Source organism: Phaseolus vulgaris, chromosome 6 (assembly GCF_051622355.1).
Source record: "Phaseolus vulgaris cultivar YP4 chromosome 6, ASM5162235v1, whole genome shotgun sequence".
NCBI lineage: Eukaryota > Viridiplantae > Streptophyta > Magnoliopsida > Fabales > Fabaceae > Phaseolus > Phaseolus vulgaris.
The window spans coordinates 16,636,298-16,657,485 of record NC_143503.1 but is presented as its reverse complement, the minus strand read 5'-3'; the positions used below and the strand labels follow the sequence as shown (position 1 = coordinate 16,657,485).

General features: G+C 28.0%; 1 pseudogene; it reads right to left on the bottom strand.

Annotated features, from left to right (window-relative positions):
* Nucleotides 1-17,348: 17,348 nt before the first annotated feature.
* Nucleotides 17,349-17,765, bottom strand: LOC137831099 (histone H2A.2 pseudogene; annotated as a pseudogene).
* Nucleotides 17,766-21,188: the final 3,423 nt, after the last annotated feature.

Sequence of the window (21,188 nt, the reverse complement as noted above, 5' to 3'; positions counted from 1 at the left end):
GGAAGACTATGAATCTTGACCCAACATTGAGCTTTGGTGAGCTCATGGAGGATGAAACAAAGTCTTTCACTACAAGAAAAATCCAATTTATCTACGGAAGAAATCCATAGGTAACAACCAAAATTCGTAGGTAAAACATTACCTACAGATTACCCATATTCGTAGGCACAAAAATCCATATGTAATGCGGGCGTCAGTAATTTACATACGGATAATGTGTTCGTGGCTAACGAAAACAGTCCATAAAAGCTTTAAACTTTACACCAATCAAGTTTTGTTGTCATGTTATGATTATTATTATACTTATGAGTATAATTATCAATATTAATATAATTAATAAAATAAAAATTAATAACATTATTTATATATTTAATATCATTATTATTATTAATATTGTTAAATATTCTTAATATTCTTAAATATTCTTAGTATTATTAACTATTATTATTATTAATATTATTAAATATTAAATATTATGAATTATGATTTTATAATTCTTCATATTATATTAATATTTTTAATATTATGTATATAATTATTATGATAATAGGTGGTAGGTAATAGAGATTCGTAGGTAAAAGTTGGTAGGTAATAAGATTCGTGGGTAAAAATCCGTAGATAATATGAATTTTTTTTGTAGTGTTTGATCCAAGCAAAAACTCTCAAGACACCCGGATTGAGATTCCAAGACCCCCACAATTAGAACTCTTCTCATCTGCGCAATGGATAGGACTCGAACCCAGTGACAAAAGAAGCATTTACCACTAGACCAAACAAGTTCTTTGGTCATATTATGATTTTTATTATAGTTATTATTATTAATATAATTTATACTTATTAATAATAATAATTTTTTTATTAATAATAATAATAATAATATAAATTATATTAATAATAATATAAATTATATTCATATTAAAAATATAAAAGAGATTAAAATAGAAAATAAAAATTGGTTGATCCCCAAGTTTTTCTGCCATTGAATTCTTCACAGGTTCTCTAAAGATTAGTTATTTCTCAATCTGATTCGACTGAAAGTCATCAATAAAGCATGCATCTACTGGTTTACTTAGTACCCACTTTGTTCCATGCATATACTTCATTGGAATGCTTATCTCATATCTCTTGAATCATGCACCCAAGAACTAATTAGAACAATGCGAACTAACTATGAAACCAAAGTTTAAGATAAGAAAGACTCTCAACGTTCAAGTACAACATCTCACAAAAACCAGTTTTTCAAGAGATTAGAATACTAAAACAATTGCTATTGAGAATTGACAAATGAAACTTTTATTGATCAAAACCTCATAACTCAATGAAAAATATGTAATTTTGTATACTTTGACATGACATATAAACTTTGATATAACTCTTAACTTCAAATTCTTTATTATTTATTTCAGGCACCAAATGTTGGAAATGGTGCTCAATTACCTAATTAAGTAATAGAAGAACTAATTAGAACTATGCGAACTAACTATGAAACCAAAGTTTAAGATAAAGAAGACTCTCAACGTTCAAGTACAACATCTCACAAAAACCAGTTTTTCAAGAGATTAGAATACTAAAACAATTGCTATAGAGAATTGACAAATGAAACTTTTATTGATCAAAACCTCAGAACTCAATGAAAAATATGTAGTTTTGTATACTTTGACATGACATATAAACTTTGATATAACTCTTAACTTCAAATTATTTATTATTTATTTCAGGCACCAGATGTTGGAAATGGTGCTCAATTACCTAATTAAGTAATAGAATCAAGTGTTGGAAGTAAAACTGACTAAGGAAGATAGGAAAGTAAAACTGAAGCCAAATCGATTAGGGATGAAATGTTGTAATATTCTGAATGTTATGATGATATTTTAAAATATCTTTTGTGTTTTCTTTACTTTTAAACAATTATGTATCAACTTGTTCTCTCAATGAATGAATGAATGAAACCATCTTTTGATTATAAATTTGTTTTTATTATTCTATTATTAATATTTATCAAGTTTAATTATATTATGAAATTAGTTTATGTTATGATTTAATTATATTATAAAATTTAATTGTGTATTGGAATTTAATTATAATATGAAATTAAATTATAAAACAGAATTGAATACATTATTAAAAATTATAGAAATAAAATTAAATATTTAATACTAGAATTATGACAGTTGAAATGGTTATTATAAATGTCACATTATACTGTATTCAGTGGCGTTTAAAATTGTCTTTATTTACACTTAAATTGGTTTATCCAGTTTCAAAATTACGACATTTATAACTGACATAAATTACAATCTTAAAATCGCCATTTTATACAATGTATTATATGCCTTTGCTACAACGGTTCGCAATTGACCGCCACATTATACTTTGTGGTGGTCAGATCTGTGGCGGTACACACGTATATTGTGACAGTTATAAACGTCACATTATACGAAAATAACTGCCACCACATACACGCTTTTTTGTAGTGGGAATCAACAAAAAACAAGTTTAGTCTTTCATGCAGAGGCAAAACAAAAGAATTACAAAGAATAAAAGAAACTAAGAAAACCTTGTGGAGCTCCCTTTTTCTCCTTCTAGCTTGTGTCTTTTTATAGGTTTTTCTGCTTCATAGACTTGATAAAATATTATGGATTAAATTTTTTTCATAGTTTCTCAGTTTTCAACTTTCCAAAATTATTGTATTTTGTAGAAGATTTGCTCCCAATTCTATTTCTTAGATATTGTAGATTTTATTTTCTCCTTCATATCCTCAGATGATTCGAAGAAGCAACTTGAACTTTTGTATATTTGACCAATTTGTAAAGGTAGGCACTTCAAACTAATCTAAAAGACACAAAATTAACACACACAAAAATAGTTCAGGCCCAAATAATTTCAATTATATGAATATGAATTAAAAAAATGAATTTATTTACTATTATAGTTCAATAATCCATGATTAAAGCTATTGAGAGTGAATAAATATATGCGTATCACCCTTTTTCTAGAGGAATAACTTTCAAAGAATCCAACGATTTCCATGCAAAATCAAACTTCTTGCACATGCCTATATGAGTAAGAGGTTTCCCTACAAGACAAACATTGAAATAGAAATCAATTTTAGAGACAAAAAATAATTAGTTGTTATATTAACTAAATTATATATTATTTTAGAGACTAAAAAATTATATACATATATATATATATATATAAATTAATTTCTATTATTAACAAATAATTTCTAAATTGATATTTAATTACTTACCTAGATTTTAGCTACAAACTTTAGAATATAATTAGTTAATAACTAAAACTTTGTAACTAGTTAGATACAACTATCTATCAATAATAAAAATTAATTTAGTTATCAATAACTTTTTTAAATCTTTAAAATAGTATCTAATTTAATCGAATATAACAATTAATTATGTTTTTTATCTCTAAAACTATTTTTTATATAATAATATTTTATTAATGTTTTTAATCTTCCAAACCACCAAAATACACTTCTTCATCAATTTAAACATATATCATATCTGTTTTAATATAAGAAGAATGTAACTATAAAGATGAATATCACAAACACTGCTAAAAATTTAAGCAAAAATCTTCTTTTATGATTAAACCATATAATATAGTTTCACTTCTGAAGAATAACCTTAGTCCTTAATTTGAAAATCTAAACCTATTCGCCTAAGAGAAGCCAAAATAGCCGCTCGGACTCTTGGAGCCTAAACAACCAACGCCCCACAAAGAGAAGCGCCAGCACCTCCCAAACCGACCCCCGAAACAAAACAAGAAGCACCGACCAGGAAGAAGCAAACCCAAGACAACAACCTCAAACAAGAACCAGAACGGCAGCCAAGAACAAGAACAACCCCACCGACAAAGCAACCGCCCAAATGCGACGAGAATCCAAGACCCACCTCGCACGCACCAAAAAGCCAACACACTGCACCGAACAAAAAGCACAGCCGCAAACCAAAGGCACAAAGTTGTTGAATCACCAATCCAAGGTTTCCTCCACACACACCACAAAAAGCAAAAGCTGTTTTAGCACCAAGAAGGTTTCCACACGCAAAACCTGCAACAGTGCGCAGCAAAAACAGAGAAAGCACCCTACCAATGCACTGGAACCCTGCACTGCACCGAAATCACGCACAAAACCAACTAAAAAGCTGCGCTTCCAAAAACCAAAAAGCTGCACTTCTAAAAACCTACAGCAAAAAGCTGCGCTTCCAAAAACCTCCAAACTGAAACAAGAACCACACACCAATCATCCAGCATCTCATACATTATTACACCAACCATCCAGCATCTCATCCAGCCTCCGACCGCGGAAACCTAGCCGTCTCACATTATTACTCTGCAGTGCATTTATGCCCTGTTTGTTTGGAGAAGAAATGAAAGCTTTTACTGTATACAGTAAAACACGAAAATTATGTTTAAAAAATGCGAAAAACGAAGAATCTATAGGTTCTAAATTTTCTTTGCAGTTTAAAGAAGATTAGGGAAGAAAGTTACGTATAATTAATTATTTGTAAATTACTTTGTTATTCTTTTATTTTAAACTCAATTTTTTTTTTTCATTTAAAATATAATTATAAATATAAATAACTTAATTAATCATATTATATATACAAATAATTATAAATATAAATAAATAACAATAAATATATTTTTAATAATAAAATAATAAATTTATATAATAATTATATTAATTATAAAAAATAAAGATAAAGATAATAATGTAATTTAATATAAAAATAATTTTTTATTAAATATTTATAATTTTAAATATTTAAATATTTAAATATTTTTTTATCAAAATTTTGATTATGTTGTATTTTTTTTTCTAAATTAGTTCTAATATATTACTAAAAATTAATTTAAATTTATAAAAGAAATATCCCATATTTTATTATTTAATTATTTTTAAAGATATGGGTAAATTTGTAAATCTACACTTTACATATTTAAAAAAAAATAAAAATATCCTTATAACTATCATATTATTCACCAACTTTAATAAACTTTTCTTCCAAATTCACTTTTACATACTTTAATCCAAGCAACATCTCTTTCTTTACACTTTTTTTATCAAATCACTACAAATCATGTTCCTCAAATCCTCTCTTCAATCCAAACACACCTTTAGGCTACGTTTGGATCCAGGGGTGGTACTGTTGTCGACGACGGAAGTCACAACACCACCCCGTTTGGTTCCATGGTTTGTTGCGGGTGAGAGTGCAGCGAAAGAGAAAGTTGAGGGAATGTTGTTTCTTCTGAAAGATGAAGAGAAAGTTTCACTGTGCAGTGCAAGTGCCAAATCATCACCACGCATTTCCAATCTTGCCCTTACTTTTTTGCTGGATTCAAGAAGCACAGTGCCTCTGCATGCATGCCAAATGAAAAGCAAGAGATTCCTGACTTGGTTCAGGAATCTATTGACCATGTGAAAGTTTGAAACCTCATCAATGAAGTGGGTGAGAGGTAGGTGTGTGAGATTCCTGGTTTCTTTATAAACGTTGCTTCCTCCATTCACAATTCACAGATAAGCGAAGCCTAAGCAAAGAGAGCGAAGCATAGAGTGTGTAGTTGGAGAGATTCGTAAGTCATAGTGTGTGTTAGGGGCTTCATTAACGTAGAGGTTATTCATCTGAAAGTGGTGTGTTCATCTCTGGGTTCATCTGTGCCTTCATCTGGTTCATCTCTGGGTTCATCTGAGGTGAGTTTATATGTTTCATTCAACGGTTAATCGATTATGGCTTAAATATCACAGGCAAAATAATCGATTATAGTGTAATCTGCAAAATTTTCCAGGCATAATCGATTATGTATAGTGTGTAAAATGGCTCATAATCGATTATGTGTTGGGATAATCGATTATGCTTGTTTTTAGCCTAGCAGCATAATCGATTATGCTTTGATAATCGATTATCTGATGTGTGTGAAAGGGGTCCTAATCGATTATGGGATGTGATAATCGATTATGCTTGTTTTTTGCCTACTAACATAATCGATTATGCGTTGATAATCGATTATCATCTCTGTGTAAGTGATGCCATAATCGATTATGTTCTTGAATTTTTTAAATAGAAATGTTTGTTAATTTATTTGTTTTCTGTTATTTTCAGGTGTGTTGATCTTTCTATAAGGCATCCTATTGTTGTTGTTGCTGTTGTTGAGTGCTTATCTTCAGGTTTTAATTTTTTTTATGTAAAATTATTTTATTTAATTTGTGTTTTATATTTATGATTATGGTTTTGTAATATAATTTGTTTAGAATTTATTTTAGTTTATTATGTTAAGGTTGTTGTTGTAATATAATTTTTTTAGAGTTTAGTTTAGTTAATTATGTTAAGTAGTTACTAGATAGTTAATTAAATATGTTAAGGAGTTTAGTTAATTAAATTAATTGTTTCAGTTGATTTATTGTTTTAATTTTGGTAGATAGTTATTAATTTTTTAACATTTAAGAAATTTTTTTATTTCTATGAAATGAATTATTTAGAGAATGGAAACAGAAATTTGTAAATTTTATGTTTTTTATTATATTAAACATAAATTATTAATGTTATAATTAAATCAAATAAAAAAATGTTGTTGTGATTAAAGAAAAGTGAAAAATTTAAGATAAATATTGTTTATAAGAGAATAGATATTGTATAATAATAAATATAAAAAGTTAATAAATATTGTATAAGAAAACTGAAATATTGTATAATAATAAATATACAAAGTTAATTTTTTTTAACATTTAATTTAATTGTTTATAAGAGAATAGATATTGTATAATAATAAATATACAAAGTTAATAAATATTGTATAAGAAAACTGAAATATTGTATAATAATAAATATACAAAGTTAATTTTTTTTAACATTTAATTTAATTGTTTATAAGAGAATATATAATTTTTTTAAATGAATATTTGTATTCTGTATGGTTAATTTTTTTTTAATTGGACATAAATTATTAATGTTATTAGTTGAAAAGATTAAAAAAAATGTTTTTGTAATTTTTGTTATAAGATTTAATTGTTATAAGAAAAAAATAAATGTATTTAAAATGAATATTTTTACAAGTGGAATAATGTGAAATGTGTAATTTGTAGGTTTCTTAAAAAGTAATTGATATTTTAGAAGTGCTATTTTTAATTGATATTTTAATTATAAATGTAGAAAGTAATTATTTATTTTAAAATGAAATGTTTATGAAACAGATTTAAAAAAATTTATTTTGACAGAATGGAATTCAAAATTTTAAAAATATTTTGATAGGGTTTTCAGTTTTGTAGATTAAACATAATTTATTAATGTTATAATAAAAAACATTATAAAAATGTTGTATTAATTAAAAATAACAGTAAAATTTTAAAGTAGAAATATCATTTTGAGTTTTTTTTTTAATTTTTATTTCACATAAATTATTGATGTTAGAATTAAATGTTAAAAAAAAATGTTATACTAATTTAAAAATTCAGAAAAAGTTTATTTTAGATTGATAATAAATTATTACAAAGAAAAATAAGTTTACAGAATCCAAATAAAAATTAATAATCTGTAGTTAATATTATTTTAGATTGTACATAAATTATTAGAAAGATAAAAATAAATGTATTTAAAATGAATATTTTTACAAGTGGAAATAGAAATTTTTAATTTGTATGTTTTTTAAAAAGTAATTGATATTTTAGAAGTGCTATTTTTAATTGATATTTTAATTATAAATGTAGAAAATAATTATTTATTTCAAAATGAATTGTTTATGAAACAGATTTAAATTTTTTTTTTGACAGAATGGAATTAAAATTTTAAAAATATTTTGATAGGGTTTTTATTTTTGTAGATTAAACATAATTTATTAATGTTATCATAGAAAACATTATAAAAATGTTGTATTAATTAAAAAAACAGTAAAAGTTAAAAGTAGAAATATCATTTTGAGTTATTTTTTTTTAATTTGTATTTCACATAAATTATTGGTGTTAGAATTAAATGTTAAAAAAAAATGTTATACTAATTTAAAAAGTCAAAAAAAGTTTATTTTAGATTGATAATAAATTATTACAAAGAAAAATAAGTTTACAGAATCCAAATAAAAATTAATAATCTGTAGTTAATATTATTTTAGATTGTACATAAATTATTAGAAAGATAAAAATAAATGTATTTAAAATGAATATTTTTACAAGTGGAAATAGAAATTTTTAATTTGTAGGTTTTTTAAAAAGTAATTGATATTTTAGAAGTGCTATTTTTAATTGATATTTTAATTATAAATGTAGAAAATAATTATTTATTTCAAAATGAATTGTTTATGAAACAGATTTAATTTTTTTTTTTACAGAATGGAATTAAAATTTTAAAAATATTTTGATAGGGTTTTTATTTTTGTAGATTAAATATAATTTATTAATGTTATAATAGAAAACATTATAAAAATGTTGTATTAATTAAAAAAACAGTAAAAGTTTAAAGTAGAAATATCATTTTGAGTTATTTTTTTTTTAATTTGTATTTCACATAAATTATTGGTGTTAGAATTAAATGTTAAAAAAAATGTTATACTAATTTAAAAAGTAAAAAAAGTTTATTTTAGATTGATAATAAATTATTACAAAGAAAAATCAGTTTACAGAATCCAAATAAAAATTAATAATCTGTAGTTAATATTATTTTAGATTGTACATAAATTATTACAAAGATACAAATTTATGTATTTAAAATGAATATTTTTAGAAGTAGAAATAGAAATTTTAGGTTTTTATTTTATTTTATTTGTTTATATTTATTTGTTGTTTGATTAAATTATGTCATTGAATGATATAGTAATTTTGATTAATTTTTTTATTAAAATTAATTAAAAGTACGTTTTAGGGTAACTGTATTGGTGTACTTTTACACCGATACGGTAACCGCGTTCGGTATGAATTCGGAAAGAAATTATGACGAGGCAGAGATGGTACACTTTGAGGAAACAGTTGCAATTTATGACGATCTTGTTGCGGCGAACATGAACTTAATTTCACAAATCGAAGAACAAATAAAAAAAAATAATGAAGGTGCATCAGTCATGATTCTTTGTATGATTGCTTTTGGATTGAAATTGTTACGCACAATGCCTACTACAAGCAACTGTATCAGTGAGTCCCAACCACAAAAAGAGCGTCGCAAACAAGAATTGATGGAGTACTTGGTTCACACTGAACAATCTCGTCACATTATTCGCATGGGACCAGAAGCTTTCATTAAATTATGTGAACGAATACGGGGAACTGGACTTGTTAAAGATGCATATCGATCAACCGTGGAAGAACAAGTAGCGAAATTTCTGCACATTATTGGGCATAATGTGAAGAATCGAAGTGTGTCATTCTTTTTCCATCGGTCTGGAGAAACAGTTTCCCGTCACTTTCATAATGTTTTGAGTGCCATTTTAAGGTTGGAGGGGGAATTTTTAATTCAACCAAATGGAACGGTTGTAGAACCACACATCCTTAACAACAGTCGATTTTTCCCCTACTTTAAGGTTTGTTGATAAAAACATTACTTCAAATTATGTGTAATGTCTTCTTTAGTTTGTGGTTAATTAAAGTTATGAATTTTTGTTTACATTAGGATTGTTTAGGGGCCATATATGGGAGTCATGTACGTGCTAAGGTTGCACGTGCTGATGCGCCTCGTTTTCGAGGGAGAAAAGATTGGCCAACCCAAAACATATTTGCAGCCTGTGACTTTGACATGAAGTTCACATATGTCTTAGCCGGTTGGGAAGGAACTGCCTCCGATTCAAGGATATTGAAAGATGCTTTGGTACGAGGCGATCCTTTGGTTATTCCAGAAGGTTAGTATAGGGGATTGGGTGTGCAGAAAAATTAAAAGGTTGTAGTAATATATACTAACCCAGTTTTCCACAATCTTTGTAGGAAAATACTATCTTGGTGATGCAGGTTTTATGTTAAAACGAAATATAATAACACCTTATCGCGGGGTGAGATACCATTTGAAAGAATATTCGCGAAGAGGGCCACAAAATGCAAAAGAGTTGTTTAATCATCGACATTCATCACTTAGGAACGTAATTGAGAGAACCTTTGGGGTGCTTAAAAAACGTTTTCCAATTATAGCCAGTGGGACTGAGCCACATTATGATGTGGATACTATGACAAAAATTGTTTTAGCTTGTTGTATTCTGCATAACTTTCTACGCGGGGTCGACAATGATCAGTCTCTGCTTGAAGAAGTAGATAATGAATTGTTAGAACAAGATGTCCAACCAAGCACCACCCATGCTCGTGAACATGATTACAGGATAGGGTGTGATATTAGGGATGCTATAGCAAACGAAATGTGGCAAGATTATGTAAACAATTAATTTAATGAAATAATTTATTTTCTACCATTTTTCAATGTTTGTCATCCTAACTTTATTCAAGTTAATTAGATGGATCGCGGAAAAAATGTGGCTTCAAATTCATCAGGTTCTTATCGAGAGTTCACCAAGTGGACGGCGGAGATGGACCTAATTTTGCTCAATGCAATGATTGACGAGGTACGAAAAGGGTGTAGAATTGATGGTAGCTGGACCACTCAAGGATACACTAACATAGTTATGGCTTTAAATGAGGCTGGTTTATCGGGTCTTAAGAAAAATAATGTGAAGAATCGGCAGAAAAGCCTGAAGGACAGGTGGAGGGAAATCCATGATTTATTTGGTGGATTGAGTGGTTTCGCATGGAACCAGACCACTAAACTTTTTGAAGCCGAGGACGAAGTTTGGAGTGAGCTGATTAAGGTACAATGATAAGTACTTTTTTACGTAAGATGAACATTTAACTTCACATGTCGAATGATATACTAATATGTGAGATGTATGTAGGCCAAACCATCTACGGCAAAATGGCGTTTCACTCCCATTCGCCATTATGACCTCATGGAGGAGTTGTGGTCTAATGATAGAGCCACGGGAAGTCGGGTGAGGACAGCCCGTGACATGAATTCACCTCCTGACATGACCAATTTCAATGTCAACCTTGGGGAGAATAATATGGATTATATCCCCGAACCACCGAACTTTGAGGAGGCAGATGACTACGTCCCACGATCACCAGTTGCTGAATTCCAATCTGGTGACACTCCTTCAGACACACCTTCTATGCCGTCTGCTGGCTCTGCGGGCACATCCTCATCCCGAGGATCAAAGAGAAAAGGCCCCACTATGTACGACATTGATGAACAATTTGCAATGTTGAATACTAATCTTCAACAATGCGTGTCATCAATGAATGATGGAAATGAAAATGCCTCTCAGTTGGTTAATATTGCTCGTGCACAGGCAATGGCAGCTCTAGATATAGCTGCCGAAATTAGACGAAGAAACGACCTATATGCTGAGCATGTACACCACCATCGACGCCATGCCTCGTACCAGTACTCAGAGTCTGATATTTGGGCAATGCTCGTGGAGCTAAACATTTAAGATGAACAACTCATGGATCAATGCTATGAGTTTTTATGTGACCATCCCGGAAGAGTTAAGCAACTATTTGGGATGCCATATGAGCGTCGAATGACAAAATTGTTTGGCTTTATGACTAGGCATTGATTTCATATCTCTGCGTGGGGTTACCTTTAATTATTATTAATCTAATATTTGACTGTCTTTGTTAGTAGCTGGACATGTAATATTTGACTCTCTTTCTTAGTTATTGGGCATGTAATATTTGACTGTCTGTGTTAGTTATTGGACATCTAATATTTTGTTTTGTGAACTCCTACTTTCATTTGCAATGTAATATTTTGGTTTTTGTCATTGTTATATTATTGCTTTATGATATTATGTTAACTTCTGTTTAGTTATTTATTGTAGTAATTGCATTATAGATGACATCATCATCCCACAAACGTAACAGAACCCGTAAGGGTAAATCTCCAGCAGAAGATGTTGACGTTCCTTCTCCACCAACGAGGATTCCAGAAGTTCTTGATTATTCAAGATACTTCAGTACCAGGCGTCAAATGGTGGTTTTTGAAAAGAACTTTCACGCAAGAGCAGTATTACCACCAAAAGTGATGCATACTCCATTTTTTGCTGGTCCAGGATTTCAATTCCAAAATCTTCTGAATTGGCAAGGTTTACAACCTTTCCTCGGAATTAATCTTCCGTATTATGAGGATTTGGTAAGGGTTTTTTATAAAAATGCAAAATTCACACCTGCTGGTCACCTTGCCGTTGAGATTTGCAGCAAAATGATACACATAAAAGAAGTGGATTGGATGACCATTGCTCATCTACAGTATGACGGTCTTAAGTTAACCCCCGGGACGATCCCTGAGGAAGTGAATTTTGATCGAGCACTAGCACTATCCACCATGATTTGTGAAGATGTTGAAGGTCAAAATCTGAAAAATGTCGGTAGTCTGAACATGAATGACCGACTGTTGCATTACACATGGGTGCATATCTTGTGCCCTCGAGGAAGCAATTATGCACAACTGCTGAATGAAGATATTTTCATGATGTGGTTAATCAAGAATAATGTACGCATTAATTGGCCTCATTACATAATGCAACAGATCATCAAATGCCGGGATAACAAGATGCCTCTCCCATATGCAAATTTGATAACGAGGATCTTGCAGGTGTATGGCTTTGACTTGTCCAATGAACAAGCAACAATGCTAGGCTGGAATCATTACTTTGGCAAAAAAAGTATGACAAAATTAAATATATTCCAGGTCAATGGCATATGGCAACTTGGTAGACCACAACATGCAAACGAAGAAGATGATGAAGAGGATGAATTGCCACCACAAGATGATGAAGGTGGTCAACCAGAGGAGGAAAAACCCACTCAAAGGGAATTGTTAAATCAGATTTTGTCCGGCATGGAAAGGATGAATACCCGATTGGACAGAATGGAGGTTACTCTGGCTGACATTCGACGTCATCAAGGCCATTGAGTGTGTTATTATTATGTTATTGTCATTGTTATTTTTATTTCTAAGTTTCATGTTGAACATTGATGAATTGTGTTTGTTATTTTTGACGTTGACATTGTTATTGTTAAGGTTTTATGCTACTTTTCATGCTACTTATTTACATAATCATATTGTTTTTAATGCAACTTTTTTACCATCTTATTACTTCGACAGCATTGGTTAAGTGTCATTAATGTCTGCGTATCACAACACGTCGTCATCTAGTTGTACTGGTTGTAGTGTGCAAAAACGTGGTACTTTTACCCATGCTACTGGGACCACAATTGCCTTCGTTGATCCTATTTGTCATTGTGGACAATTTGCTGTTTTGAGAATAGCGACAACACAAAAAAATGCTGGGAAAAAATTTTGGGGTTGTCCCAACTACAAGGTAAAATTTATTCAATTAGGTTTCAAACAAACTTAAGAATGTTATTTTAAACTTATTCATTGTTCAATTTTATTGTTTTCTTCAAAACAGATTAGAAGTGGCATGGTTCTAGGCTGTAATTTTTTCAAATGGTGCATTGAAGACGTTGCCGATGAAAAAGATGAAATTATTATCATACAACGGAATAAGATATGTCTTCTAGAAAACCGTTTGAAGGTCTCCACAAGAAGGATTCAAATGTTATTACTGGGAATGTCTTTTCTTTTTCTAATTAACATTATTATGTTCTTCATGTAATGACTTTATATTATATATTTTGACACCTACTTAATATTCATGTTATATTCGAAATTTCTATTTTCTTTTTAAAATATATTCATTTTGCTATTCATAATAATGAAAATTATTATTAAAATTAATTTTATATATATTTTTATATATATAACATATCATAATTTATAAAATCATTTATAATATTAAAATTATGTAAATAAATTAACTTAAATAAAAAATAATTCTTAATTAATAAAATGTTAAATAATATAATTATACTTTAATTTTAAATTATAATTAACTAAAATATGAAATAGGATTAATCATTATTTATTCTTTTTTACATACAAGGGTAAAATTGTAATCTCACAAACTTTACTATTCAAAATAATTTATAATATTCTTACAACTATCACATCACTCACAATTTCCAATAAACTTTCCTCACACATCCACTCTAACATACCTCAATCTAAACAACCTCAACTTTCTTCACACTTTCTTCACACTTCCACTCCCACTCACCCTCAACTTTCGACTCCCCCACACCCTCTAATCCAAACACACCCTTAAAGATCAATCTATTTTATATCACTTGCATTAGCTGGCTGACCTATACATTTGTTTTCACCCCCACTGCACATATGGCTTGGATAAGAATCCCAATATGGTCACATATAATAGAGCAATTTATCTCTTTTGTACTCTTTAAAGTGCAGAATGGATATCCTTCCTAATGCTTTATTTATCAATTTGTTATACTGGATAAAAGTAATTTAAAAATATATATAATTTATTTATTTATATATTTTGGCTGTTTGTAATTAAAATATTATTTTCGATAGTGTCTAAAAACTAACTTTGGAAAATAATGCAAATTATATAAAATTGTTAAATAAGAAAAACTGTCAAAAATATATATTTTTCTTCAATTAAAAATAAAATTTTAATATTCGTAATCAGAAAATATGTTTTTACGAAAATTTGGAAATATAGTCAATTTTAATTAGTTAAAACCAAATTGATGCATAAAGTACATGTGTAATATTAAACAGAAATAGAAAAAAATTAATATTATAATAATATCCTGAAAAATAATAACAATCGTATGTTGATATTGAATTCATAGTTCTTGTACCTTTCTATTGGAATACCGAATCAAATTTGTGTATAATTTTAGAATGATGGGATTGAAATTAATAGTAGAAATGACTTTAGATACTAATAATATTTTTTAGTCTCTAAAAAGTATCTAATTTAGTTAATATAGTAACTAATTATTTGTTGTCTATAAAATTAATTTCTATTTAATAATTTTCTTTTAATAGTCTTGAATATGATCATCAGGTATTGTTGGTATTTTCTATAAAATTATCTTCGTAATATGCATCAAAGTCCCATACATTTTAATATCACCAATTAAGGGATTGAGATACATCTATGTTATTTCCTAGATGTCGCAGACCTAAAATCCTATATAACCAAGAAGTTAGATTGTAAATGACCAATAAAATTAGTCATGAACTATGTTCACCACTTAAGTTACAGTAACGATTCATCCACTTCATCACAAATTCTAGAAATGTTTCATCAATATCTTCCATTATGATGAATCAAGTGGATGTTGAAGAAGTTTGTCACATTTCCTACCATTTACATGTCAAATCAGGTTTCTGACATCCTCTAATGGAAAAAAATCTTTTAAACCAATGTATTATTAACTAGTGTCATAACATGTTAGTAAAGGGACCTCTATTTGTTCCCACCACTACTTTCTTGACGTTTCTTTTTGAACTAAGAAAACTCACACATTAGATTCACATTCAATGCTACAAACTCATTTATAACACACAATCATTAGGGCATGCATTTATCTTTTTGTACTCTACATCCATTGGATACAATATCTTTTTAGTCTCACAATTACCATTGGGAAACATATTACCTTCTAGAAGCATCTTCTTCAACAGTTGTAACAATTTTGTAAAAAAAAAATATTTCTCCATCTATTTCTTACTTTTAAACCAAATAATCTTATAATCACTGTTAATATTTGTAAAATTAGTGCATCTTGCGTACAATAATTTCTCAAATTAGACTTCAAGAATTATACATATGTGCTATTTCAAAAAACAATCTTCAAAAATCACATATTGTCTCCTTTGAAAGAACCTCTATCTCTATCGATATTTTTTGTTTTCGACATAGTTGGCATATCCAATAATTCTCCATGTTTAGTTTGTATAGAAAAGCTTTATATAAAAACATTTATGTCTAAGTGTGACACATATAATTAGCAATCACTTATAACACTATCTGAATATATAAAAAAAAGAACCTTGAAAGTCAAATCTTGCAAAACATTAGTAATGCCGTCTCCCTTCCAAGTTGTAACAAGATAAATAATTTTTTCACTTCATAAAGGTTACACTCTAATTTGTTGGTTTTGATGATTTAAAATTAATCATTTTATAAGAGCTATATTATATAAAATAACATTATAATGTCTTTGGATAGGGAGTTTTAAGAGGATAATTAATTTTTAGAGTTTGAAATGTTTTATGATAAAATATGTTGTTTAGGTAAGAAATCTTAAAAGAAATTAAAATTTTAAAAATTTCTTAGAATAATTAGATTACTTAAAATTAAATAATTTCAAATTTCACATAAAAAAAGTAAGAATTAGAAATTATTTATATTTTTAAATTTATGGTTTTTCCTCTTAGTTTTTTCATAACTCAGATTTTATTTGGAGTGTTATTGACTTGACTAGAGATAATGTAAAAGACTTTTTTTTAATTGATGTAAACTAGATTATTTTTATTGATGTTGATAGAAATAATTTTGTGATTTAAATTGTTAAAATGATGCGGTTGTACACCATTGTTAGGTTTTACTCGATATTATTTAAGGTGTTCTCAACGAATGTTGCTGAGATTTTTTTTTATTTTTTTTATGAATGTTAATTATATATTTTTTCAATTAATGTGCATCATGATTTTTTTATTAACGTTTATAGAGATTAATTTTTTTTTATCAATAACACATAAGTTATTCTTTATTAATAGTTTGTTAGAATTTTGTTCTAACTGGAGAAACATTTAATCAACATTAACTATATTAATTGTTTTATACCATCGTCAATTGAAAGAATTTTAAATCGAAACCAATAAAAAAAAAGTATAATTACTTTATTCCTCACATTTAGGTTAATATTTAATTTAGTACAGTGATTTTAAAATCAATTTGGTTTCTGTTTTTTTAAAAAAGTATCCAAATTAGTCTTTTATGTTAACTTTTCTCCAATTGCGTCAAATGTTGCTGATGTGGTAGAGAGAACAGAGATACATTGGATTGGGTGATGTGTGAGGTGACAAGTTGAGGAGTTTTTGCAGAAATTAATAAAGTTCAACATGGGGGTTTAGGGTTTCTTCCATTTAAGTGATGCTTCAAAGGGAATCCCTCGACTGCACCTTACACTCCGTAAACCACCTAGACTTTGAGCATCTGCTCCTGCACAACTTATGCATATGGGTTCGTTGGTGGCATATGTTTTTTTTTTTTGGCAAAATCAAGAGGTTTCGATAAGTGAACAAACTCCTTCAAGCAAACAATTAGATGAAAATAGAGTGTTTCAAACATCAAACCCCCTTCCTGTTACAACCAAATCACCATAAACACGGATATACATAACTAAATTAAAGTATACTCTAAGCCTTCTTGGGAGATTTGATAGCTTTAGATGGAGATTTGGGCTCCTTGGAAGCCTTATCGATCTTCTTGGGCAACAAAACATGGTTAATGTTGGGAAGAACACCACCACGGGCAATGGTCACACCAGAAAACAATTTCCCCAATTCCTCATTAAATATCGTTATTCTTATTGTCACGAGAAGCATTTCCAGCCAATTCAAGCAACTAAGCATCTAGGTATTCAAGAACAACAACCAAGTAAACAGGAGCATTGGTTCCCACACGCTTCACGTACCTTCATTTCTTCAAGCAACACCATACTCTTCGGATAGGAAATTGGAGTCCTACCCTAACGGACCTTGTGACGACTTCTTCTTTGGCCCATCGTCGTTTCTTCCACTGACGCCCTTCTTAATCTTTCCATCGGCTTCCATGTCAGAACCCTAGAAATTAGTTGCGCTTGAAATATAAGAGAGGAACGGGAAGGTTAAGGGATGTTAAGCAGAATAGGGACAATACAACATCTAATCCAATGTGTCTCTGTTCTCTCTGCCACATCATCAACACTTGACACGGGAAAATTAACAGAAATGACCAACTTAGGTACTTTATAAAAAACACAAGGACTAAATTGATTTTTTTTAAAACAACTATATTAAATTGAATATTAACCCTAGATGTAAGGACCAATAAGATAATTATACCTAACAAAAGTTGAATAAAAACTTCCAACAATCAACATCATAAAAAAAATAACTTTAATTGATGTTAACCTAATAATTGTGGTTCACATTAACTGATGTCATTAATTCTTTTTTTTTTCAAATATCAATTTTTTTTAACGGACGGAAAAATAACATCAACTTAGTTCTACTAAAAAATATCATCAATATTAAAATCGTTGAATTATTAACAATCATATAATATTTAAATAATTTTTTTATATTTAATGTAGTTAAAATACTTATTTTAAACAATAAAACTTATTAACTTCAAATTAACTTCTCTAAATATGATATTAAAAAATAATTTAAAATAAAATAAATTCAAATTTTATATATTTAAATATCTTAAAAACTATGAAGTTATCACAAAGTCACCTTCTTTTAAGTGAATCCTTTATGATTTTTTTTATCAACAAGAAATAATAAATAAATATGAATAACTTAAGAGACACTTATACTGAAAATAAGAAGAAGAAAATATGACCAGTCTAACCCAAACTTCCAATAAAAATTACCTACAAATCCTTATCCCAAAAACAACCAAAGAGGTCTGCCATTGGCAACAACTAGGTATATAATCACATCAAGTTCTAAAGTACATACAAACATAATCAACTCACCAAACATTAACCTCCAAAACTAAAGAACCTATTTTTTTTTTTTAAATTCCCTATACAAAAACACAACAGAATTACTCCTCCAAGAAGTCATAATATTGTAATGTATGGAGCAGCTGCTCTTGTTGCAATATATCTCTTTACTCCATCTAGAAAGTCATACTTACATCCAACCTGCAAAACACACAACTTCTTTCTTCCTAAAACAAGAATTTAACATTAGATAGCAAGTAAAGGAAACAAAATTATTTATCAGATTTCATACATACCATTTGTTCCAAACACCAGTCAGAACAAGAGAACTCTGCATCTTTTTCTTTACTAGTAATCCAAACCCAAACTTTTCTTTTTCTTTACTAGTAATTCAAGTCCAAACTTTTTCTTCCATCGGTTAGAGTTGTTTTTACAACAAGTTACCTAACATTCCAAACCTCGATAACTCCATCCTATCTCTTTGCCAACTCAAACTTTATAAAAGTTGTTAAAATGTAATCGATGGAAAGAATTTTTTAAGGTAATGTTGCAAACAGTTAGACCAAAAAGAACCTTTCAAAGTTAAAAGATTAAAATATAAAAAAAATATTCAAGTTGAAACTATTTAAGGCTTTCTAAAAACCTTTATAGTAACTAAAGAAGAAGGGGAAACAAAATAATTATCACTAACAAAAATAAAGTTTTTATAATAATCAAAGAAGAAACAAAAATATCTAGCAACTCTTTATTTTTACACAATATTTTAGTTTTAAGAAGATAAATTAATGCTAATTCAATTCAATTAATTCAAAACTACTAATAAGATATAATTAAAAATATAATTTATTTAATAAAACAAAGTAAAATATAACACTACAAGAAAAATATTAAATAGAGATTCATTTTAGAGATAAAAAATAATTAGTCACTATATTAATTAAATTATATATTACTTTAAAGACTAAAAAAAATTATTTTTATTTAAAGTATAATTTCTATTATTAATAAATAGTTTCTAGATTCCTATCTAATTAGTTACCAAAAATTCTAACTACAAACTTTAGAATCTAATTAATTGATAGTTGAAACTTTAGTAACTAATTAAATATCAATTTATAAACTATTTATTAATAATAAAAATTAATACCAATAACATTTTGAATCTCTAAAATAATATCTAATTTAGTTAATATAATGACTAATTATTTTTTATCTTTAAAATTAGTCTTTATTAATTATTTTCTTATAGTGTAAATAATGATTTAACTCACATTTTTTTATCAACAAGAAAAAATAAATCAATAGGAATAACTTAATGGGTGATAAACCCTTATACAAAACAAAAAAAGATAAAAGAATTAAAATCACAACCCCTACCTATCCCAAGCACCTAGAAAAAAAACCCTATGATGATCCAAGGGTAAAATTTCAAAAAATCTATGACAACCAATTAAATCCACCCAAGACAAAGCAAAAGGGAAAATACAAATCTAACATAAAAATACATAAACAACTACCACTACCAGAATAACGAGTCTATTAAGAGTATCATTTACAAAAAATATCACATTGTGATTTCACATACTCACAAATATTGAAGAACCTCTTTTATATATATATATATATATATATATATATATATATATATATATATATATACTACATGAATAATCTTATCCAAAAGAAATGAGTGCATTATTATTATTATTTAATAATAGTAATAATAATAAATATATATGAAACTATCACTCCTAGTAATAAATCAAAGTAAAGGATGTTTGTATATTGATCCAATAGTGAACAGCATTACCTATACCTAACTAATTACCTATTCTGATTTCTTGCTTTTTAGAATAGCATATAGCATGTAATTAAGTGGAAAGAAATAATTTCTTTACTGTATTAATTTGGTGAGACATTTCCTATGGAGCATAAAGAGAATAAGAATATGATAATGGAAAAATAATATGCTACCATTAAATGTATGGCATTCTTGAGGAATAATGCACATTATTCAAACATATATTAAAAGCTATAAGTTAGGAAACTATCACAAGAAATGTCATATATTAATGGAATGAAAGGTTGTGAGGATAACTACCTTGACCTTTTACATTTTGACTGCGGCACAAAATTTAGTTGGCGGATAAGGTGGAATTTCTTTTATTCATTTGTGGCTAATGTCGAATGAAAAGCTTATGTGTGATTAATGATTAAGGATTTTTTTTTCAATCAAAATTAAAAGTCAAAGTTTTTCTTACATATATAAGTATTTTTTTTACATGATGTATTTTTCTAAAGTCAGAAAGTCAGAAAGGCACATAATATATTTATAATAATACAAATGATTTTAAAATCTGAAATGTCAACCTAAATACCATAACATAAAGTTTTATAAAAAAAAACTACAAAACTTTATTTTTAAATACAGTAACATTGATAAATGGATTAAATTTTTTATTAAGATTTATAAAATTTTGTTATCAATTTTTTAATAAAATTGTTAAAATAATTGTTTAGTATTTCTATTATTTTAAATGAT